At 45.6% G+C, this 24,118-nt stretch overlaps 1 pseudogene across 1 annotated transcript in view; it reads left to right on the top strand.

The window, feature by feature from the left end:
- LOC101402079 (peroxynitrite isomerase THAP4-like) overlaps nt 1-24,118 on the top strand; it is an 83,711-nt pseudogene that overhangs the window by 36,091 nt on the left and 23,502 nt on the right. Inside the window, exons 3-4 of the transcript XR_015551356.1 lie at nt 12,459-12,999; nt 13,080-13,579. The product of XR_015551356.1 is annotated as a peroxynitrite isomerase THAP4-like (transcript). The remainder of the gene's footprint in view (nt 1-12,458; nt 13,000-13,079; nt 13,580-24,118) is intronic.

The following is a 24,118-nucleotide window of genomic DNA, read 5'->3' as shown; positions in this document are numbered from 1 at the left end:
ACTCTATCTTTGTCTCGGGCGTCACTCCTCACTTACTTGGCTCCTCAGTGCCTCCTGCCTACCTGATGGCTTACTTCCTGGGAAATGGGCTCTGTTTCACCTTCCTGGAGCCCCTCCAGAGCACACAGGTGCCCTTCGCCCTGCAGGATGTGTATGTGTGTGTATGAGTGAGAGTGAGTGAGAGTGAGAGACAGTGAGAGAGAGAGAGAGACTACAGCCAGAAGGCTTTACCAAGCTGCTCTTTCAGTCTTCTTAAAGAAATCGTTTGCTCTGGAGAGTAATGCACTCAGTTGGAAACGTTGCTCCAAATTCCCACCAAACAGGCCTCTGCTGCCACACTGACACACACACACACACACACACACACTTTCACTCAAAACTGACCAGTTTTATGCTCCCCAGCACCAGAGAGGGCCCTGCCTTTTGCACCCACCCCTTCTGTGGCCTACCAACCCCTGAAACCTTTCAAGGCCATATGCGACATGAACCCACACTCTCTTTGGCCATAAAATGACTCATTTTCTAGCTGGGTTCACACCACAAGCTCTATTATGGCACCAATCACACTCTACCCCAATCAGACCTTAAGGGTAGAAACTTCCATCTCTTTACTGCCTACCACAGAGCCTGATGCCCATTCATTCATCAAGCCCTTACAGAGTACCTACTATGTGTGAGTCAGAAGGAACAGAGTGATAAAGGACACCCCTGCTTTCAAGGAGGTCTCACCAGGTGGGGTTGGGGACAGACACCTAAGGACCTGGCTCTGACATGGCATGCTGAGGGTGGGAAAGCCGTGGGAGCAGGGGGCAAGAAGAACATTCTGGGATGAGAGTCCCCAGGAGGAGGCATTCGAGCTTGGTAGGATCCCACCAGGCAGGGAAGTGTGGGGGTGGCAGAGGCACTCCAAACAGAAGCCCCAGCATGTGCAAAGGCCAAGATGTGCACAGCTCATGACCAGGGAGCACTGGCTGGAGCCCCAAGTGATGAGTGAAGAGGAGCCTGGGGAAGAGGATGAGGCAGTGGTCAGCTGATCTTAGGCAGTTAGTGAACGAGTGAGTGAGTGAATGAATGACACCCAACACCCTTGATCATGAAGCCACTAACATGGTGCTGGTCCCTAGACCTATTCCCTGGTCCCTAGCAAGGACTCAGCTTGGTTTGAGGGATATGTGTAGGGCTAGGATAGATCTCAGAATGAACCATATGGTTTAGACTCGGGACAAGCCCCCATCCCAGCGGCGACATGGGAAGAGGCTACGAGTAGAGTGGGAAGACTAGCAAGTAGACATGGAGACGTGGGTTCTAGTTCTGGCTCTGCCATCTGCCAGCTGTGTGAGCTTGGGCAGGTGATTTGAGTTCTCTTAGCCTCCTTCCTCGTTCAATCCTATGATTATAGCTATGGGAACTGACTAAGGAAGAATGTCTGACAGTGCCTGGTGCAGGGTAGAGGAGGTATGTGGAATCTGAAACTTTTGTTCAACCTCAAGTTCTGAACTGATGTGACCATCAGTTCAGAGCTTGGCAGCGGCACCATAAGGTGGAATTGGCAACTTCAGATCTCTGAACATTCCAGGCAGAGCTGGCTTCAAGGGTGTGTGATGGGGTCCTATGCTCAGAAGGCCCCATGTTTGGGGCTTCAAGTTCCGCAGTTGCAACCTTGAAGTTCTTAACCATTTCTCTTTTAATTTGTTTTCACGAGTAACATCTGACGGAACAATGGAGCACACCCCAGGGGCTTGGAGCCTCAGACCACATGTGTTCCTGCCTCCTGCTGCCTCCCTGGGATGTTCTCTCAGCTGCTCGCTCCACACATGGTTGGCACCCCAGAACCCATGACCTCCTCTACCCTCTGTCTGGGAGCAAATGGGTCTAGTCAGCAAGGAAAACTCACATCCCTCCGTGAGTCACCCTCAACCCTCTTCAGGAGCCTCGGTGTAGATGCAGTAAGAGTGGGTGCAGTGCACTCCCGATGGTGTCTCAGGGCAGGGCAAGGAGAAAATGCCTTGGCACTAGGTGGGTGACTCAGCATGGGCATCTTGCCCACCCCTCATCTAGGTACCAAGTGTATCATGGCACAGAGGTTAGAGGAGGTTGGAGGTTGAAATTGGGGGGTCGCCTGTCTGCCATGGGTGGGTTGGTGGGCTGTGAGAAGGGGAGGTCGACTTCCCCGACTCCACCCAAGGCCTTGCATTTTTCCCTTGCCTCAGGCCCTACAAATCATGCAGACCACCCTGGTTAGAATCTATGTTTCCATTTTCCCGTCCTCAGCTCAGAGTCCACGGTCCTCGTGTGACGTGGCCAAATGACTCTGAGCATCTGGTGAGCATGGTGAGATGAGGGGGGAGAGCCAATCAGATCATTCGGTGCTGGGGTAGACAGCTGGTGAGGGGCGTCTAAGGGACAGAGAGCCAGCGCCTCCCAAGCTTTAATGTAAATGGCAATCAACTGGGATGTTGTGAAAGTGCAGATTCTGATTCCGGAGGTCTGGGCAGGGCCTGAGATTCTGCATTTCTAACATGCTCTTGCTTCATGGACCACATTTTGAGTAGTGAAGTTCTAGAAGGCTTAACCTAACAACAGCATGGCCTCCAGACCGATGAGCCTGGAGCAGGTGAGCCCCTGTAGGAGCTCTTATGACAGGCAGAGAGAATGACTGCTTGGAACTGAGCCAGGAGCCCACACTATGATGACCTACCAGGGACTCTGTGTCCCCGGACTCTTCAGCTGATAATGTGGGAATGCTTAGACAATGTGGTCATCAGCAGAGTAACTAAAAACTTGCCCATCAATAACCTCACTCAATCCTCACACCCTTGTCAGGCAAGTATAAAAAGGCTGTTTTATAGATGAAGGAATGGACACATAGAGGATGGGGGTCACTCCAAGTTGCAACTGTCAAGTGGTAGAGGTAGGATCTGAACTCAGATCTGACTAAGGCCCTTCCAACTCTGCCAGCATCACTAAATTTAAGTTTGGAGACTGGCTTAGCTGTGGCTGGAAGTTGGTCCCCCCTGCCGGTCATTTGCCCCCCCGATCCTGCAGAAGCCTGGAGTGTGAGGTGTTGGGCCTGTGCCCTGGGCACCCTGGCCACCCTCCTCTGCACCCCTAGCCAGCAGTCACCTCTGCCTTCAGCCGCTCGATATTGATCTCCCCACCCTCGATTTGCTGCTGTAGCTGCTTGGCCACTCTCTTGTCTCCACGATCTGCAGCAGGTGCAGGTACTCCTGCATCAGCGCTTCACACTCCCTGGCCAGGGTCTGGGAGCTGTGGACAGACAGACGTGGTAAGACACTGCCTTCTTGTCCCCCTGGGATCCAACCAGAAGTGGGGCTCCCCCACTGACTGCAATTAGGAGAAGGTCCGGACTTCCAGACATGGTGCACAGGGCCTTGACCTGGCTGCAGTGCTGTTACCGACTGCTCTGGCCCCTTCTCCAACTCCTGTCTCACACTCTGACCTCTGGTTCCTGTAACTGATCCTGTTCTCTCCCCTCCCCCTCCAATCCACACCCCCCGGACATTTGTACAGGCTCGCTCTCTTGTTAGGGGTAATGCATCCGGTGACTTTAACTTAGAGTCAATGCTCAGATTGAACAACAAAGCCTAGATGACAGCACATCTGTTTAGTACATCGTTCACTGAATATTTTGAACTCACTGTTGAGACCTACCGCCCAGAGAAAGAGATTCCTTTCAAAATATGACTGCTCACTGGCAAGTGTTGTGGTTCCCATGGAGAGACTGATGCTGGTGTGTGCCCCCCTCCACACACACACAGAAGTTAGCAAAAGTCTTATGACTCACATAATAGACGTCTCTGAGGAGAGCAGGGCCAAAATCACAAGCAGCTCTGAAATGGCTTGAGGGAGCAAGGAAAGAAGCCAGGCCTGGGTTTTTATCTTGGTTGGAGGTTTTAAAGAAAAAATATTCAATGACACTTGTCAAAAATGGTAAGGCATATTTTATTCAGAACCACTGCAATATGTAGAGACCACTGTGATGGGATTCACAGCAGGGAAGAAATGAGATTGGGCTCGACTTTGAATGAAGCATGGGTAAGTGAACAATCACGGCCAGGCAGCATGGTGGGGGTCAGGAGATGGAAAATTACTAAGAGAAAAAACAAGTGTTGGGGTTTCTGGCTAACCTGACCTAACAGGATTCTTACCGAAGCCAGGCCAGAGTTATCAGACACCACCTGAGGGATGATGGGGGACGTGGAAGAGCCCAAGCAGATCTCGAGGGTGATCAGATCTACGGGTGTGGGTTCTGCTTAAACTGACTTAGCAAGGTTCTTACTAAAACTGGATTTTACAAGGAAGTGCACAGACAAACCTAGGAGAAGTTTCAGGATCCTGACTAAAGGTTGGTCAAAGCATGAAATCTTTGCCAGGGGTGAGACCAGGGCGAGAGTTCTGCACACAGACAGGGGCTTGTGTGGTTGGATCCGAAGCCAATGCCAGAGAAGGGAGACTCTGGACTTGCTCTTCAGCTTGTCCAGGTGTGGACACGAGGGGAAGAGGGAGAGGAGAGGCGTAAGCTGTCAGCACACATCAAAAAGTGCGGAGTCTGACTGCTCATTACAAGGACAAACATGCAAAGAAAAGCATGCATTCGCAATGGCTTGTTTTTATATAAAGAAACACTAACAGAAGCTCAAGAACGATCAGAACTGTGCACTGGAGGTGGCTGGAGTAACAGCGCTGGAGGGGACCCAGAAATGTTGGCAGTGACTCTTCTGAGGTTAGACTTTTCTATCTTACAGATTTATCTAATATAAACAGAGAAATTTACACATACCATGTTTTCCCATTTAATAGTTTTCTGTAATTTTAACTTTTGTACATAGGAAACCAATCTAAGATTTAATTCCTTTAGCACACTAAATGTTACAAAAGAGCAAACCATAACAAATGAAATTTGCATATCTCTCTCTAACTAAAAGGACAAGCTGCATCCTAGTTTTTCCTTCCACTGTGTCTCACACAGGCAGGATTTTCTGGAAACAGTGGCATATTATAATGCAATAGGGGTTTGGGTTTAGCTCCTTAAACATAGTAGGATTAGTTTGATTAATTTTCTTCACATCACTTAAAATAGAAATTTCATTGCTTTAGCTTTTTAAATCTCTATGTTCTCTAGGGACACACACACGCAAACACTAATGTAAAAATGCAAACTGCACCTGAAAACTTCAACACATTCATTTCACATCTTGAAATTCTCTTGCCTAAAAAGAACAAAAATTCTATTTAGTTCCACAATTTTCTTCGCTTACTGACATTGTATCTCTCCACCAATTCACATTTTTAAGCCCAAGAAACTCAAAATGTTATTTCTCATACAGGAAATAAAATTACAAAGCGCCAAGGGAAGCCAGAAGCACAGGGCTGCAGTGTTCAAGCGATACAGGAATCCAAAGGAAAGAAACACAAATACTGGGATCAGCACAGATAAGCAGCCTGCTTGCAACAGGACAGAAGGAAAGCCACATGCAGAAAGTTAAACACATTCTAAAGTCTCCTGGTGGAGACAGAAACCCCAGAGTGGGTCAGTCCCTGGTGCAGAAGGGTGGGGACACCTGAGCAGCCACGGGAATGGACTCTGGGATCTCACACACCCTCCTCTGCCTGGGGAGGAAGAGAAGGGCTCCTTGTCTCAGCTTCCACTCTCACAAGTGAGGAGACTCTCTACAGGATGCAGTTTAAGGTTGTGACTCAAATGAACCCTAAATTCATAAACCCTAATCCAGACACAGATCTCCTGACATTCACAGACTTTTTTAATGTGCACACATTACACTGTGCGGGCACCTACACTGTGGGTGCAAAACTCCACCCTACGTGTGGACACAGGCCCAAGGGGAGCACAGGGACAACCTCAGGAATGCCAGCAACCCCCACCCCCTGTGCAGGTGCCTTCCCAGCTTTCCAGGGCTCTGTAGCTTCTCTCAGCAGAAAGGCTCCTTCTGCAGTGGGTATGAGCAGGGAGGACACCCAGGAAGAACATGTGGGCCCTCAAGTACTTCCTTGTGCAGGCTCAAGGGGGGCTTAGCTTAGAGACCCTGGCCCCAGGCCTCTGCTCCCAGTCACATTGCTTTGGACCACAGTGATCTTGTAAATGGCACAACCCAGTGTTTGAAGAATCCAGCAAATTCACACGAACCTACAGTTTACGTGCAAAGGAGGGGAAACTTTGTAATGCATTTTTCTAGTTCAACGAGAAAAGCCACATGTATTTATTACTTTCAGAATATAATGTTAATTGTTATTTCCATGGCAAGACCCTGTTTTATAAACAATTAATCATAGTTAACACTTGCTGTTCAAGTGTCAGCCCTGGAATTCATTTGAAAACACTGCATCCCAAAGAAAAGAACAGAACTAACAATATGACTACACACAATCAGGGGAGGCAGAAAGGGAAACAAGAATTTTGAACACATTCAATGTAATAGTAGAATCTTTTATTTTTTCTGAAATTTACCTATTTCTGGCCTCTTTGGAAATATTTTATACTGCTTTTCAAGCCCACTGATTACATAAACTTTAACTTTTGAAAACCTGAGGCTCAACTAAGTGAGTAAATCTTTTCAAGGTGACAAACCCAGGGAGGGACAGAGCTGACAGGCCAGAATACCCAAGAAAGTTTGCACAGAGGAACCTCCACTCCAAGGCCTTCCCGTAGGATGTCTGTGCCAGAAGAGAGCCTGGGAGGGGCACAGGGACTTTATACGACAGATTCCAGGTGGCCATTCTCTGCTCTCTTCTTGTGGAAAAGAGCCACAGACAAAATATAAATCTCACAGTCAACTCAGCCAAAACCAAACCCCCAACATCTCCCCAACAAGCAGGACCTCCGCAAGTCTCCCCAGCTGAGTCTCTTATTTCTTGACTCAGGCCATAAACTCAGCACTGACTTCAAGTCCTCCCTCCCCAGCCCCACCCCTCACCTCTTCCCATCTGTACACAGTCCTACTGTCTCGACATCCAAACACACCCAGAATTCAACCTCCTCTCCCCACCCTGACCTAAGCCTCCAAGTCCTCTTGCCTGGCTTCTTGCAACAGCCTCCTAACTGGTCTCCTGCCCTCTGCCCCGGCCCCTCTGTGGTATATTCTCAGCAGAGCAGCCAGATGGAGTCTGCTAAACATATGCCTGGCCATGTTACTCCTCCTCTCAAAACATCCAAAGGGTCAACATCTCATTCAGAATAAATAAATGCCCGAGTCCTCACTATGAACAACAAGGCCCCATGATTGGGCCCAAGTCACCATTCTGCCTTCAGCTCCTGCTGCCCTCACCAGCTGTGCCCTGGCCACACTGTCCTCCTTGCTGCTCCCAGAGCAGGCCACTTGCCCTTCCTCCCGCACTGCTTTTGGGCCTTGTTCAAAACCTACCTCTGTGGTAAGACCTTTCCTGGCCCTCCTGGCTACAACTCCACCCCCATCCAGCCTGGCACACATCACTCTCCCACATGAGCCACACTATTGGTGTCACATCCAGAATGTCACCGAGGGCATCCTTTTTGTGTTCTCTGGCCCCAGGGTCTAGAACAATGCATGACACACACCTTGCACTTGATAAGAAATGCAGCTTAATGAATGGATGACTATAAAAACAACCAGGAACAGCCTAACCCTTGGGCAAGGAAGGCCGAATCTGTAAGAACCCCAGGGGCCAGGGGAGGCTGGTCCATTAATCAGCCCTAAAAGGACTTACAGCATCATGTTAGAAAGAAAGCTCCTCACCACATCCTGCAAATACCATACATGTTCTTATCAGCATCAATAGAGACCTTCAAGTGCCAACACCTTTTCTACTTTGAAGCAGCCTTCAGTGTCCCATTAACACTCATCACATGCCTACTCCTAACTTGAACATGATGACTTTCACATGTAAGCTAATATGACTGACATTAAACTGTTTTCTACCTTAACCAAGTCTCTCCTGGGAATAGTCGTAGGTATGCAAGCAGTAATAACCTGAGAACAGGTGGACAAGTAAATAATTCTGTTCCTTCCCCCCCATGTGCCCCCAGCAAACAGTACAACACTGTCTGATTCTTTTTCTTTTTTAAACAAACTTCACCAGAAATACATCTGCTGAACATGCTCCTTTGGGAGTCAGGGCTACTGTTTCCTCCAGCCACTTAACATATATAAGTGGCCAGATGACACAAACCATTGAAATATTGCCTACACGTCTACCATACAGTTCCCAATCTGAGATTTCAGTAAACTTATGTTGCAGCTGCCAGGAAAAGAAAAAGGAGGCAAAAACAATGCCATCCTCAAAGACAGGTGGAATTAAACCAAATGAAAGTCTTCCTTAACAGATGCAGGGATACTTGAAAGCAAATCACTCCTTACAAGGAATGAGGGAACTAACATTGCTGTGGCAAGAAAAAGAGAGCCCATGTACAAATGCTTTCAAGGCAACTTACAAAATTCCAAAATATCCTGCCAGCAGAAATTAATGAACTGTCTCCTCTGGAGCAAAAGCATGGTAGTGATGGTGCTCAGGGCAGGCGACCCCAAGATGCACCTCTGTGGTATGTGGATTATTTTGAGCTGAAGACAGTAAAGACTCAGAACACTCAGGAAGAACATTTGAGTTTCCCCTCCCAAACTGCCTAAAGAATTTAACATAGAAGACCTGTTTCGGGAAAGAGCCACTATCATATGATGGCTGTAATATAATACAAAATAGATGTTACACTAGGAAAGGCACCAACAAGCCCATTTTATCAAAATGTCTGTCTCTCCCTGGCCACAGTCTCTATAGCTTGCCTTGAAAAGAGTTGTCAGACAAACATTTGCATTTATATCTCCATGTGAATTATCTTCTTCCCCTCTGAAATCCCAAACCACTACCACTCTAACAACTTCCACGCCTTTAGCTACAATACAATACTTAAGCAAGCAGCTTAGACAGAATGACGAGCTGCTCATTTCCAAGTTTCTCCCATGTATACATGTTATGAAACTTGGTATTATTTTATGCTGCTAACCTGTCTTTTAATTATTTGGGCAGCCGTAAGAACCTTAAGGGAAAGGGTGGAGGAGGATTCTCCCTCTTCCCCAACACTAGCATTGACCAAAGCACCAATACCCCACCCCTGTCCCCAACACATTGTATTAGGACCCCAAGAAGTTAAGGCCCGACGAGATGGATTCAGTTTCTCTTTTTCATCCCAGAAAAAGAAGCTTGAATGATCTATTAGTCACTGAAATAATAGAAATACATGCGTGTGTTGTGAGCATTGGAGTAGGTTCCTCCCCTCCAGCCTACAACCTAACTTCACAGGAGTTACAGAACTTCCAATTCTTAACTTCTGGAGGGGAAGGAAAAACCTCCCAAGAACCGACAATGAGGCCCCGCCAGCACCCCTCCCTCCCCTCCCTTATGCCCCGCTGCCCCTCCCACCCCAGCTGCTGTGGGCCTGCCAGGCCAGTGCCCCAGCCCCACTGGCGCCCTGCCTTCACTCTCTGACTCCCCGCTGACCCTCCTGCTCCAGCAGCCAGACAGGAAAAGCGTCCAGACCTGTAGGGACTGGGCTGTCAGATGTGCCGGTCTCACCATGTGTGCTGCCCCAACCACTCCACCTGAGGGCCCCGCTCCGCCCCACGGTCTCACCCCAAACCGCAGCTGCGAGTCCCCGCGGCCAAGGACTCAGGTTAGCGCAGCCTCCCACGCCACCTTGGGTGGGCATGCCCTCACCCGTGTCCCTCTTCTGGCTGCCCGGGTGACTGAGCACGATGGCACGGGCAGCCGCCAAGTCCAATCTGGCTGAGCAAAGCAGGCGGGGCCGGAAGTGCTGGCCAAAGTGCATCGGTCGCCATCTTTGCGTATGGAGGGTCCCCTCACGGAGGGCTGGGCCACACTTTCGGCTCCCCCACGGTCTGGGTCGTTCACTCCGAGCACTGCAGCAGTGACCCATTGGGCAGCAGAACAGAAGTGTTTAGGCAGCGTGACCCCAGGATGTGTGCGGCAGCAGGCATTTTGCCAGGCCCACAGGCGCGGCCATCTAGCTTTACGGAGGACGGGTGGGCACGTGCTGCCATCTTCCTGTCCTGTAGGCCACGGGGACCAGTTCCACATCCCATAGAGTGTTACCCAGAGCTCTACCTTCGTGGTGGTCCCGCTCAGGGGTGGTGAGGAGGGGGACGGAGCCTGGCAGTGCAACAGCCTGAGGCCTTGGATGGTGATCGTTGGGCGGCCACGAACTGCTCCCATTGGCCAGGCAACGAGAAACCACCTTCTCCTTCCACAGGTAACTGGTCGCCACTGCCTGGTCAGCTCCCCATGAGGTCCAGCCCGAGGTGGGCAGCACTTTGTGGTCGGGGCCTGTCCAGAAGGTGAGTCAGCACTGGGTGCTGTGTAGCCTTGGTCTGCACCACCGTCTCTGCTTGGGGCACCTTGGGCCACCATGGCCACCCCACAGCCACCAGTGCCCACCTTATGGCCTCCACCACCCTCTCACCCCTACCCTGCAGCCACCCTGCTCTCCACTGATTTGGGCTAGTGCCAACAATGTCAAGTAACAGGGTAGTGTGGAAACGCTCTTCCTTAGGTCACTATCTTCTTGGATTTGCTGTGACTTTTCTGCTCTTTTGATGGCAGGGAGCCTGCCTTGATCTCTGCAATGAGGAATGTGGCTGAGCAAATGCAGCTTGTACCTGCTGGATGGATACACCTCCCAGATGCTCTGTTGCTAGAAGGTTCCTGGCAGTGCAGGGAAAGGAGGCTCTGCAGGTGGAGGTGAGTGCTGGAGAGGTGTCTGACAGCATCCTGGGCAGAGCAGGTCAAGGCCCACTCCTCATGGGGAGGCTGACCCTGTGGACTTGGACTTGGACAGCATCCTGGGAGGAGCAGGGTTCAGCCCACTCCTCAAGGGGAGACTTACACTTGGGACTCTGCATCTGACAGCATCCTGGGTGGAGCAGGGTGAGGTCCACTCCTCATGGGGAGGCTGACCATGTGGACTTGGACTCTGCATCTGACATCATCCTGGGTGGAGGAGGGCACGGCCCACTCATCACTGGGAGGCTTACTTGGGGAATCGGTGAAGGGGCTCCTCTCCACACATCTTCCTTTGGCTCCCACAGCAGGGTGAGGGGTTTGCCTTCCCCCTGGCCTGGCTCCCTTCATGAGGGATTCTGGAATTCAGCTAGTTCGATGAGTCCTTTCCTGCGGACTCCACACTGGAGGTCCTAGAACAGTGCACTGAAGACATTCTACTTTGAAAAACTCCTGGCAGATCATTTTGTTTCATGTTGCAGGTTGTTATTGAATTTTGAAAGACCTGAATGCCACTTGTCTGTAGTCTTATTGAAGGTTTACAGTGGTTTGTTCTAATTCGGAAGTTGTTACAATCTATCCAAAGAACTAGTAACATGAGCTTGTTTCAGAGGTCAGCCACCATGCTTTCTTGACGGTTTCCTTCAGAGCCTGTGTCCCAAAAGTTTTGTTACTGTTTTTGAGAATGAGGCAAAGCCCTGCAGAGAAGGTTGCTCTTGGCATGTGTCATGGTCTAACGTGGTCTGGAGGCAAAGGAGGTGAGGGTCCTTTGGTAACTAGTCACAAAGCATTGAGAAAGGTTAGAAAGTCATGTTGCTTGGAACTCCCTGAGGAGCTAGTATCCACCTGGTCTGGTCCACAGTGGCCTCAGGGGTGTTAGGTGACCTCAAGTGGAACAGAAAGCCCTCGGGACAGACCCCCTAACCCCCCACATGCACAGTTTGGTCTAAATAGAGATTTTACCTTAATGAGGAGAAGAGATTATGAAGTGTCTTGGTCAGTACCTTGCAGGGGTTGGTTGATTTGTACAGGAAGCAGCTTTCCTCCTGGTAGTGGGAGGACAGGAGGAATACAGATCCACAGCTCTTGGGGCTGACCTCCCCTTGGCGGTGGTCTCGCATCCTCAGCTGCTTGAGCAGAGCTGGGGCCAGGCGCCCTGCTGAGTGCCTGGGAGGCTCTGCTGGCCGACACCTGGCCTGGCTTTCAAATAGGGGGACCAACCCTCCCCGTTTTAGCACCCAAAGCCTTGCATCCTAAGGACAGCAAGAGGATTGGGCAGCCATGAGCTTCTAAGAAATATTTCTGAGGCTTCTTGAAGCCTTTCCTGTTGTCTTGATGCCATCCTGTGTTATCTGACAGAACGTCTGTGTCCCTACAGGGCACTTACCACAGCCTGGGAGGAGGTCCTCACCTTTCTTCCTTCTCTGCCCTACAGACGGCCACCTCCTTAAGGTAGACAGTGGGTCTTTCATGTTACTATTCCAGTAACAAGTTGCAATTAGGTGTTCCTTATATGTTTACTAAAGGTTTAAATGGGCAAAGTGGTTACAGGTGTGGGTGTTCCCAAAAACACTTGTTTTGCTTTTATAGTTGATTATTTTAGGGGGAAACATTTAATTCTTTCTTTTTAATTACTTTTTCATTTATCCTGGCAGGCTCCACATAATGGGCTCAAAACATCTGGTCCAGTGGTTAAAAGCTGTTCACAGGGATAACTGGAACCCACTAAGCATTCTTTTGTCTGTAGTGAACATTTCACCATAAAAAGCTCTAGGAAAGGCTGGAGGATCAGTACTATGTGCTCAAGCCACAGACACGCCCTCCACCTTCCACCTGACTGAGAAGGGGGGCCTTAAGGCCACGGCCGCCCCAGGAGAAAGGACACTAGGAAGGCCACCGGGGGGCTGAGGAACATGCGAGTGAAGCAGATGGGAAAGGAGCTGCAGGTTCATTGTGGTCCATGAGGGAAAAGCTGAGGGCCCAGCCTTGGTCCCGCAAGTTGAAGTAACCCACTCTGCAGGGTGAACCCGTACCCAGTGCCGCCCAGGAAGCTGCCAGTCAGGATTGGGCGCAGTCTCTGGAAGGAACTCCAGAAGACAGTGTGGCCTCCACAGCATCAGGCAGCCAAGGAGATGCAAACACATCTGCTGTAGATGCTGGCGATGAGACCCCCTCTTCCCAGCCAGGGCCTGCTGGGTAAGAGGGGCATTTCCGTGGGTGACTTTATCTCTCAGGATCGGGGCGTGCGGATTTATTGGCTGGCTTCCTTGTTACAGTTTCTTCTCAGAGCACACTCAAGAGAGGTCATCTGTCCCTTGAGAGGCTGTTGACCAAAAGAGGCTGAAGAGAGATGTGGAGCCCAGTTGCAGCAGGACCAGCCTGGGGCCTGATGAGAGCTTGGCCCAGAACCCCCAAGTTCATCATTCACAATGCTGCCTCAGAAACCCTCCCAGAGCCCCTCCACCCTCCAACAGATGTCACCCTGAAGCCAGCCGCAGAAGCTGCGCAGGGCGAGCACAGGGACACCAGCGCTACATCCCTCAGCTGCATCATCCTGTCAGCACTGGGGGCCCAAGATCTCCTCGACTGCTGCACTCCTACTGCTTCTGCTCCCAGGGGAACAGGAGCACGGGTGCCGCTTGCGGGAGCAGGTGGGGAAGAATGGCGAGCTGAAGAGGGGCAGCCGCCGACAGCCAGGTGCACACGCTGCAGGAGGAACTGGACGAGCTGAAGGGAGGGGGCTCCCCGCCTTAGCAGCCTGCTGCCCCCCGCCGAGGTCAGTCCCCGTGCTCGGGGCTCTCCCACTGCCTGCTCACCATGAGGGATTTCCTGCTCAGCAGAAGACGGCCCCTGAGCACTTCTGTGTGCAGCATGCCTGATGCTGTCTTGGGAGAAGGCTCTGCTGGTAGCCGCCCCTCGCAGACAGGGAGCCCAGGCTGCAGAGCTCACCCTGCTCGCTCTAGGGCGCTCGAGAGGCAGCGGTAGTTGTCAGGGTTTAGCAGGTGGGGAAGGAGGCATTGCAGGTCAGCTGGGAAAGCCAGACCTACACAATGAATGGTCCCTGGACAGTTGGTTTTCCACTCGAACAGGAGAAAATCAGCTTCTGTTGCATCCCTCACACAAATGTAAATTCCAATGAGATAGGATCTAAATGTGAAATAAAATCGACATAGTAACTATTAGAAAAGTTACAGGAGACTCTTAAAGTCATGGGGGGGTTCTTTCCCTTCATGTTTTAATGAATATCCTTGAACTGAAGTCATTTTGAACATTTTAATAATTTCTTTAAAATTCGAAACATCTTTTTGAGTAGAATACATTCTCTTTTATAAAAATTAAAACACTCCAGAAATATACAAGCTAACAAGTGGTAAAAACTCCTATTTCTCACCTACCTCCCAACTTTTATTCCTTGTTGGTAGTAAAATTTGTTGTGTAATCTCCTAGACTATTTCCTGTGCTTTACATACATATTTCTCCACCTGTACGAATAGTTTGGATGTATTGTTGGTGTGTTTATTGGCTACATTTCTGATTTTCCTGCTCTTTTACAGTTTAGTCCTTGTAAACATTGGTTTCTCGATATTCCTTATGTATTGAGGGTACCATCTTTTGCCTGTTATACATCCATGGAGAACATTTCCCTACCACATTGTTCATTTAATCTGGATCAGTGCTTGTCTTCCCAGATGTCAGTAACACTTCAGGTGGGAAACGGCTCTATGTGACAGGCTGTTCAGGACCTCCTGGACCCCCAGGGCAACAACCATTAGGACAACACAAAGCAAGAAACAAAACCCATCCTGCGTGTTTCCAGATGCATCCTGGGGGAAGGACAGCTCCAGTTGCGGACCACTGATGTCCTGGTCAGTGTTATCCGCTATGTTCTCCTATCACGTTAAAGCTGTTTCTGTAGTTTCTTGTACCTGATGGTACAGTTTGGTGCCTTTGTCTGTTCCTCTTGGTCAGACTGCGCAAGGTTTCTCACTGTTACAGGTCTTTCCAGACAGCCAGCCCTTGACTCCATTGCTCATGTCTACGTTGTTGTTCCTGTCTTGTGAATCCTCACTTCATTCTGCTGTTGTTGGTTTTATTGTGGTGTTGTTCTGGCTCCTGGAGGGAAGTGCTCAGCTTCTTCGTGTACAGTTGATATTCCCTGATACCTGCAGTGGAGGCTGTGTCCCTTCTTCTGTCCCTTTGTCCCCACGCCATAGATTTGTCTCATTGTCCTCTCATTGCTGTTCCTTTCTAAAGAAGTTGTCCTGTCTGTCTGGATTCCCTCTTTAACCTGAGAGATTTAGAAGGGTTTGGATAGATTTTCAAGTGGATAGGTTGGGGGAGGGGAGCCAATATTTTGTGATTATTTTTTACTTTTATTGCTTTAAGGTCTGGTAATATGGTCACTTATAGATTTCTGCTTTTTGGACTCTTTAGAGATTTCACTGTGGCTTAGCACACAGTCCATTGTGGTGACTGTTTCATTGTGGTTTGAGAAGAATGTTTCCTCTCCACTAGTTGCTTATGTTGTTGTCCCTTGGGCTGAGTCTAGATCTAGCTTTTTTGTGTTCATCATCAGATCTGTTTCCTAACTTACTGTATCACTTGACCTGTGGATTTCTAAGAGAGGTAAGGTAGGTTTCCCTGTGATTCTGGAGGTGCCTGTGTCTTCTTGTTTGTCCAGTTTTTATGTTTCAAGACCATATTATTAGGTGTATAAGTGTTCCTGACAGTTATCAACACAGAGAACTCCTTTTTGTCCCATTTAAAGTCTTATTTCTTTATCTCCTTATTTTCAACCATATTATATCCCTTTATTTTATAACTATATTTTAACTCAACTCGAGAGCCTTCATGTTTTTCTAGAGCAATTTGATCCATTTACAATTGTGATTATCGATAAATTGGAATTTGAGTCTACAATTTAATTTAATTTTTAATTTTTTAGGCTTTCTCATGATTTTTCTATTCTTCTAGTGGGTGTCTTTCAGCTTTTAGGAACAACCATTTCTGCCTCTCTTACTGTAAATGCTTAGAGTTGATCAGTTCCTGTGTTCTACACTCCCAACTCATCACCTTTCACTCCCCGGCTCGAGACTGTCTGATCTTACTTAGTTCTATTTTCTTATTTTCCCCATCAAGCAACGATGGTAATATGCAAGTAGACTTTTTATTGGTTACTTTGTTCACTACTATTTATTGTTGCCAAATTTTTCCTCCTTTTTGGAAATATTTGATTCTATTTTGGAACTCATATGACAGTAAAATTTTGAGAGGAATCGGGTCTGAGATACTTCTTAGGTGCTAACACTGGGGAGCCAGCACCTAACCTCTTAAAGTTGCATCAGTGTGTCTGTAGAGTCAGAATGAGGTCAGAGATGTTTAAAACCATGGAATTGAATGAGGTTTCCTGGAGACACTGTAGCTGTAGAAGGGACCAGGGCCCAGCCTAGGAACGGGCAGTGTTTACAGAGGTGCAGCTGAAGAGGGTCCAGGAAAGGAGACTGAAACGGTGGAGCATGGAGTCGCAGGAGACACGAGGGGCAAAGGGTACTGCAGAAAGGAGGGGTGCTCTGCTGGGTCGGATACAGCTCTGATCAGAATGGAGAGAAGATGGCTGGACTTGGCCACAGGGGATCACTGGTGACCTCAGTCTCCTTGAGAGGGTGGGAATGAAGCTGGGTCTAGAGTGGGTGAAGGGGGAACATGGGAGGGCAGTAAGGATGAGACACTTTACTTAAGAGATTTGACCATGAAGGGGAGTCAGGAAAGTGGACAGTAGCCAAAAAGGAGCATACGTCCAAGGGAGAGTTTTGTTTGTAAGGTGGAGATGAGCTAACAGTTGCTGCAGGTAGGACCGGATGGACAGGAGGAGCCTGAGGGTCAGGGAGGAGCATGCTGGGCCCTGAGGAGGTGCAGGGCTGGGCTTCACCGCCTGGGGAGGTGCAGAGAGCAAGAGGACAGATGTGCTGGTGGAAAGGGCGCCCTGTGCCTCTGTTCCTGTGTTCCTGGAGTGTGATGTGGGCAGTGGCTGAGAGTGGAGGGGCGATGCAGGAGGTGTTAGGTGAGCGGCAGGGGGACGAGGAGGAGAGGGAGAGGGCGCCCTGGCTAGGTTTCCACGGCCCACCAGGAGCTCCCCACTGGGGTCCCCGGTCACCAGCTGCTGTCTCTCTTTGATGTCTTCCTCAAAAGGTCGGCTCTCTTGATGGTTCTCAGGGCTATTATGATTTTGTTCATCAATCAAGGAATCTTTGGGTCATTTTTTAGGAACTTTATGTCAAGGGGGCTCTACATGTGTTTATTCAGTCCATCATCTTTACCCAATACATTTGTATTTGGACAGATTCTGTACAACAGAACAGCCTGGCCAGTGGCCTGCAAGTTACAGGGTTCCAGAGGTTTGCCCTCCAGAAAGCCGGTGATGATTGGCATTCTCACAGGACATGGTACACTGTCCCTGAGGCCGCTCTAACTGTGAGTGTCACATAGTTGTAAATCCTCTGGCAGTTCTGTCAGGGGCCATCGTTGGCGTTTCTGTGATTAGTGAGGGCGAACATTTTTCCGTGTTCATTATCTGTCACTTCCCTGACTGTGCTGTCGCCTGCCTTTCTCACTGAACTGAGAACTTTCCTGGTGGAACCTGGAGGTTCACTCTCTATCCAGTGTGATTGCACATTCCCTCAGTGTGCCCCTTGAGTACTTGCTTCAAAAATATCTGTTTTCTTCACATTCTTTGATTCTTTGTACATATAATCTAGATTTAATCTGGAGCTTTAAAAATGTTTTATTGTGGAAAACCTTGAACATACACAAATTAAACAGAAAAGTGTGATAGCCCCCCATGTCCCTGTTACCCAGCTTCAACGTTTATCAATATTGTGATATTCTTGTTTCCTCCATATTTCTACCCACTCCCTACCTTCCATTGATTAATTTTTAATTAATAGATTGTTTTTTAGGAAAGTTTTAGATGGACAGAGAAATTCAGCAGAGAGTCCAGAGCATTTCTCCCTCCTCCCCCACAGTTTCCCCTACTGTTAACATCTTGCATGACCACCTGTGTTAGTGCGGTTCATTCCTTACAAGTGAGGAGCTGATGCTGATACAGTGTTCGTAACCAAGTCTGTGGTTTACATTAAGGTTCACTGTCTCACTGTCACGTACTTGGATTTTGACAAATGCATAATCTCATGTATCCACCATGACAGTATCCTACAGAAGAGTTGGATTGCCCTAAAATCTCTGTGCTCTGCCTCTTCATCCCTTGCCTTCCAACTCCTGGCAACACTGATCTTTATACTGTTTCTATAGTTTTGCCTTGTCTAGAATGTCGTGTAATTGGAATATATGAAAACTATGGAACAGAGTATATAACCTTCTCCAGTTGGGTTCTTTCACTTAGCAATATGTATTTAAAAGTCCACTATGTCTTTTTGTGGCTTGATAGCTAATTTCTTTTTTTTTTTTCCTTTTTGTATATTGAGTTAAAATATACATAACAAAAAGTGTGCCATCTTAACCATTTTTAAGTGTACACTTCAGTGGCATTAAATACATTTACGCTGTTGTACAGTCATCACCACCATTCATCCCCATAACTCTTGTAAATCTGAAACTCTATACCTATTAAACAATAACTCTCCCTTCTCCCCTCCCCCCAGCCCTTGGCACCCACCATTCCACTTCCCATCTCTATGATTTTGACTACTCTCAGTTCTTCGTGTTAGTGGAGTCACACAGTATTTATCTTTTTGTGACTGGCTTATTTCTGTTAGCATAATGTCCCCAAGGTTAATACACATGTATCATATTGCAGAATTTGCTTCCTTTGTAATGCTGACTAATATTCCATTGTATGGATGTACTACATTTTGTGTATCCATTCATGTGTCAGTGGACACTGGGGTTGTTTCCACATTTTAGCTATTGTGAATAATACTGCTATGAACATGGGTGTACAAATATCTCTTCAAGGCTCTGCTTTCAGATCTTTTGGGTGTATATCCAGAAGTGGAATTGCTGGATCATGTGATAATTCTATATTCAATTTTTCGTGGAACATTCATACTGTTTTCCATAGCAGCTGCACCATTTTACATTCCTATGAACAGTGTACATGGATTCCCATTTCATCGCATCCTGTCCAACACATGTTGTTTTCTGTCTTTCCTGTAGCACTCATCTTAGTGGGTGTGAGGTGGTGTCTCATTGTGGTTTTGATTTGCATTTCCCTAATGATTAGTGGTGTTGAGCGTCTTTTCATGTGCTTATATGCCATTCATAAGTCTTTGGAGAACTGTCTCTTCAAGTCCTTTGCCCATATTTGAATTGGCTTGTTTTTTAGTTGTTCAGTTTTAAGACATCTCTGTATATTGCGGATACCAGTCTCTTGTCAGAAATATGATTTGCAAATATTTTCTCCCACTCTGTGGGTTGCCTTTTCACTCTATGCACAGTGCCTCTTGATGTACCAACTTATAAAATTTTCGTGGAGTCCAATTTGTCCGTTGTTTTTCTTTCGTTACCTGTGCCTTTGGTGTCATATCCAAGAAATCATTGGCAAGTCCGGTGTCATAAAGATTTTGTCCTGTTTTCTTCTAAGAGTTTTCTTATTTTAGGTCTTACATTTATATCCTTGAGTTAATTTTTGTATATGGTGTTGGATGAGGGTCCAAGTTCATTCTTTTGCATGCAGATATCCAGTTTTCCCAGTACTATTTGTTGACAAGAAACCTTTCTCCATTGCACTATCTTGGCACCCTTGTCAAAAATCACTTGACCATATATGTGAGGGTTTGTTTCTGGGCTAGCTATTCTATGCCATTGGTCTCTATGTCTGCCTTTATGCCAATACCATACTGTTGATTACTGTGGCTTTGTAGTAAGTTTTGAAATCAGGAAGTGTGAGTCCTCCAGTTTTGTTCTTCTTTTTCAGGATTGTTTAGGTTATTCTGAGTCCCTTGAGATTCCATGTGAATTTTAGGACGGGTTTTTCTATTTCTGCAAAAAACATCATTAGGATTTGGATAGGAATTACATTGAATCTGTAGACTGCTTTGGGTAATATTGACACTTTAACAATACTAAACCTTCCAATCCATGAATATGGGATATCTGTCCATTTATGTATGTCTTCTTTAATTTCTTTCTGAGATGTTTCATAGTTTTTATGGTGCAAGCCTTTCACCTCCTTGGTTAAGTTAATTCCTAAGCATGTTATTCTTTCTGATATAAATGAATTGTTTTTGTAATTTCCTTTTCAGAGAGCTCCTGGTTCATGTATAGAAATGCAACTGATTTTTGTGTATTGACTTTGTATCCTGATACTTTCCTGAATTCTCTGTTAGATCAAACGGCTTTTTGTGGAGTCTTTCCGATTTTCTACATATGAGATGATATCATCGTCAAACAGAGACCGTTTTACTTCTTTCTTTCCAATTTGGATGCCTTTTATTTATTTATTTTTATTGCCTCATGGTTCTGGCTTGAACTTTCAGTACTGTGTTGAATAGAAGTGGTGAAAGTGGGCATCCTTGCCTTGTTCCTGATCTTAGAGCTTTCAGGAAAAGCTTTCAGTCTTCCATCACTGAGTTTTGTGTTTGCTGTGTGTTTTTTCTCCTATTCCTTGTTTCTCGAGTGTTTTATCATGAAAGGGTGTTAAATTTTGTCAACTGGTTTTTGTCCATCAATCGCGATGGTCATGTTTTTTCCCCTTCATTTTCTTGATGTTGCATATTACATTGATCGATTTTTGTGTGTTAATCTACCCTTGTATATCAGGAATAAATTTCACTTGGTGGTAGTGTATAATTCTTTTAATACGCTGTTGAATTCAATTTGTTAGTATTTTGTTGAGGATTTTTGTATCTATGTTCATCAGGGGTAATGGTCTGTAATTTTATTTTCTTTTAGTGTCCTTGTCTAGTGTTGGTATCAGGGTAATTCTGGCGTCGTAAAATGAGTTTGGAAGTATTCTCTCTTTTTCAATATTTGACAGAGTGTAAGAAGGCTTGTTTTTAAAACTTCTTTATATGTATGGTAGAATTCACCACTGCAGTCATATGGTCCTGGGTTTTAATTTGTTGAGAGATTTTTTTTTATATTTCTTGAAATATTAGTGACATATAACACATGTAAGTTTTAGGTGTTCAAGATGATGATTTGTGAAAGAATTACCACAATACAGTGAGTTAGCACCTCCATTCCCTCACATAATTAACTTGTTTTTTCTAGCGATCACTTTTAAGATCTACTCTCTTAACAACTTTCAAGTCTATAATATATGATTGTTAATTATGGTCACCATGTTGTACATTAGATCCCCGAAACTTATTCATTTGACAGCTAGAAATTTGTGCACTTTGACTTACCTCTCCCCGTTTCCCCCACACCCAAGGTCCTGGCAAACACCATTCTAGCCTCTATTCCTTTGAGTTGGGCTTTTTTAGATTTCACATATGGGTGAGAATATATAGTATTTGTCTTTGTCTGTCTGACTTATATCACTTAGCGTAATGCCTCAAGTTCCATCTGTGTTGTTACAAAATGCAGGATTTCATTCTCTTGCATGGCTAAATAATATTCCATTATATATTTCATGTATATATACATATGTCTGACATTTTCTTTATCTATTTATCCATTGATGGACACATGGATTGTGTCCACGTCCTCAGTTTGTGATTAATGCTGAAATGAACATAGGGGTGCAGATATCTCTTCAGAATAGTGACTTCATTTCCTTTGGATATACAACCAGAAGGGGAATTGCTCATTTATATAGTATTTCTATTTTTATTTTTTTGAGAAAATTCCAAATTTTTTCCATAGTGACTGTAGGAATTTACATTCATACCAACAGTGCACAGGGTTCTCTTTTCTACACAGCCTCACCAACACTTGTTGTCTGTTGTCTCTTTGAAAATAACCATTCTAGCAGATGTGAGGTGATATCTCATTGTAGTTTTGATTTTATTTCCTGATGATGAGTGATTACGAGCATCTTCTCATGTACCTGTTAACCATTTTTATGTCTTCTTTGGAAAAGTATCTATTCAGGTCCTTTGACCATTTTCATATTGTTTTGTTGTTTTCTTTGCTGTTGAGTTGTAAGAGTTTCTTATATACTGTGGATATTAACCCCTTAATTTGCCAATTATTTTATTTGCTGTGCAGAAGATTTTTAGATTGATGTCATCCCACTTGTTAAGTTTTACATTTGTTGTTTGCACTTTTGATGTTATATCCAAAAAAATCATTGTCAAGATGAGTTTCTTGGGCCTGTTTTCTCTATATTTTCTTCTAGTTGTTTTATATTTGGTGTCTTGCATTTAAGTCTTTAATTCAATTTGGGATTACTTTTAAATATACTTCTTTTTTTTTTATTTTTTTATTTTTTTTTATTTTCCCCCAAAGCCCCAGTAGATAGTTGTGTGTCATAGTTGCACATCCTTCTAGTTGCTGTACGTGGGACGTGGCCTCAGCATGGCTGGAGAAGCAGTGCTTTGGTGCTCGCCCGGGATCCGAACCCGGGCCGCCAGCAGCGGAGACCGCGCACTCAACCGCTAAGCCAGGGGGCCGGCCCGAGGGATTACTTTTAGAGTGTTGTAAAATAGGGGTCCAATTTCAGTTTTCTGCATGTGGTTATCCAGTTTTCCCAACACCATTTATTGTAGAAACTATCTGTTCCCCATGGAGTCTTCTTAGCTGACTCATCAACTTTTAGCAAAGTGTATGTGTGTGGTTTTATTTCTGGGCCTTTGATTCTGTTCTATTGGTCTATGTGTCTCTTTTTACACCTGTATCATTACCGTTTTTATTACTATAGATTTGTAATAAAATTTGAAATCAGGAATGTGATGCCTTCAGCTTTTTCTTTCTCAGGGTTGTTTTGGTTATTGGAGGTCTTTTGTGGATCCATATGAATATTAGGATTGTTTGTCCTATTTCTGTGAAAAATGTCATGGGAATTTTAATAGGAATTGCATTGAATCTTGAGATGGCATTGGGTAGCATGGACATTTTAACAATATTAATTCTTCTGATCCATGAACATAAGATATCTTTTCATTTCTCTGTGTCTTTGATTTCTTTCATCAATGTCTTATAGTTGTCAGTGTCTAGATCTTTCACCTTCTTGGTTAAATTTATTTATGAGTATTTTACTGTTTTTGATGCTATTGTAAATAGAATTTTTTTCTTTATATCTTTTTTAGATAGTTCATTGTGAGTGTACAGATAGGCAACAGATTTCTACATGTTGATTTTGTCTCCTGCAGCTTGAGTGAATTCGTTTATTAGTCGTAAAAGTTTGGGGGGGAGTCCTTACGTATTTCTCTATATAAAATCATATCATATGCAAACAGAGACCACTTTGATTCTTCATTTCCAATTTAGATGTATTTTATTTCTTTTCGTTGCCAAATGTCTCTGGGTGAGACTTACAGCAGTATGTTGAAGAGTGGTGTTGAGACTGGGCACCCTTGTCTTGTTCTTTGTCTTCGCAAGAAAGCTTTCAACCTTTCACTGTTCAATACGATGTTAGCTGTGGGTTTTTTCATGTAAACCTTTTATTATGTTCAGGTATGTTCTTTCTGTAACCCTTTATTTAGAATTTTTATCATGAAGGGCTGTTGAATTTTGTCAAACTGCTTTTTCTGCATCGATTGAGATTATTTTGTGATTTTTATCTTTCATTCTATTAATGTGGTGTATCACATTCATTGATTTGCATCATGTTGAACTTGATCATGTTGTTTGATCCTTTTTTTGAGTTCAGATAGTTTTGTTATAATGTGTCTTGGAGAAGAAAGTTTTAGTTTGAAATTTTAGGTTGACAGATTGGCTTCAGGACCTTGGATGTGTAAATCTCTCTCCAGATTTGGGAAGGTGTCAGCTGCTATTTTTTTTAAGTAAACACTCTTTTCCTTTATCCCTGTCTTCTCCTCTGGTACTTTAATAATGCTTATCTATTTCTTTTCATGGTATCCCATAATTCACACTGCCTTTCCCCATTCCTATCCATTCCCATTTTTCTTTTTGCTTCTTTGACTGGAGGATTACAAATGACACATCTCCTAGTTCACTAATTATTTCTTGTTATAGTTGAATCTGATTTAGAAGCTCTCTATTGAATTCTTCAGTTCAGACATTGTGTTCTTCAACTCTAGGATTTCTGTTTGTTTTTCCTTAATGATTTCTGTTTCTATAGTGAACTTCTCATTTGTTCATGCACTGTTTCCTTATTTCATTTAGTAGTCTGTCTATGTTTCCTTAGAGTTTTATGAATTTCTCAAAGAGGGTTGTTCTGAAGTCTTTG

The sequence above is a fragment of the Ceratotherium simum genome, unplaced genomic scaffold (genome assembly GCF_057802395.1).
Source record: "Ceratotherium simum simum isolate JZ-2026a unplaced genomic scaffold, ASM5780239v1 HiC_scaffold_44, whole genome shotgun sequence".
Lineage (NCBI taxonomy): Eukaryota > Metazoa > Chordata > Mammalia > Perissodactyla > Rhinocerotidae > Ceratotherium > Ceratotherium simum.
This window is presented reverse-complemented; position numbering and strand designations above follow the sequence as displayed.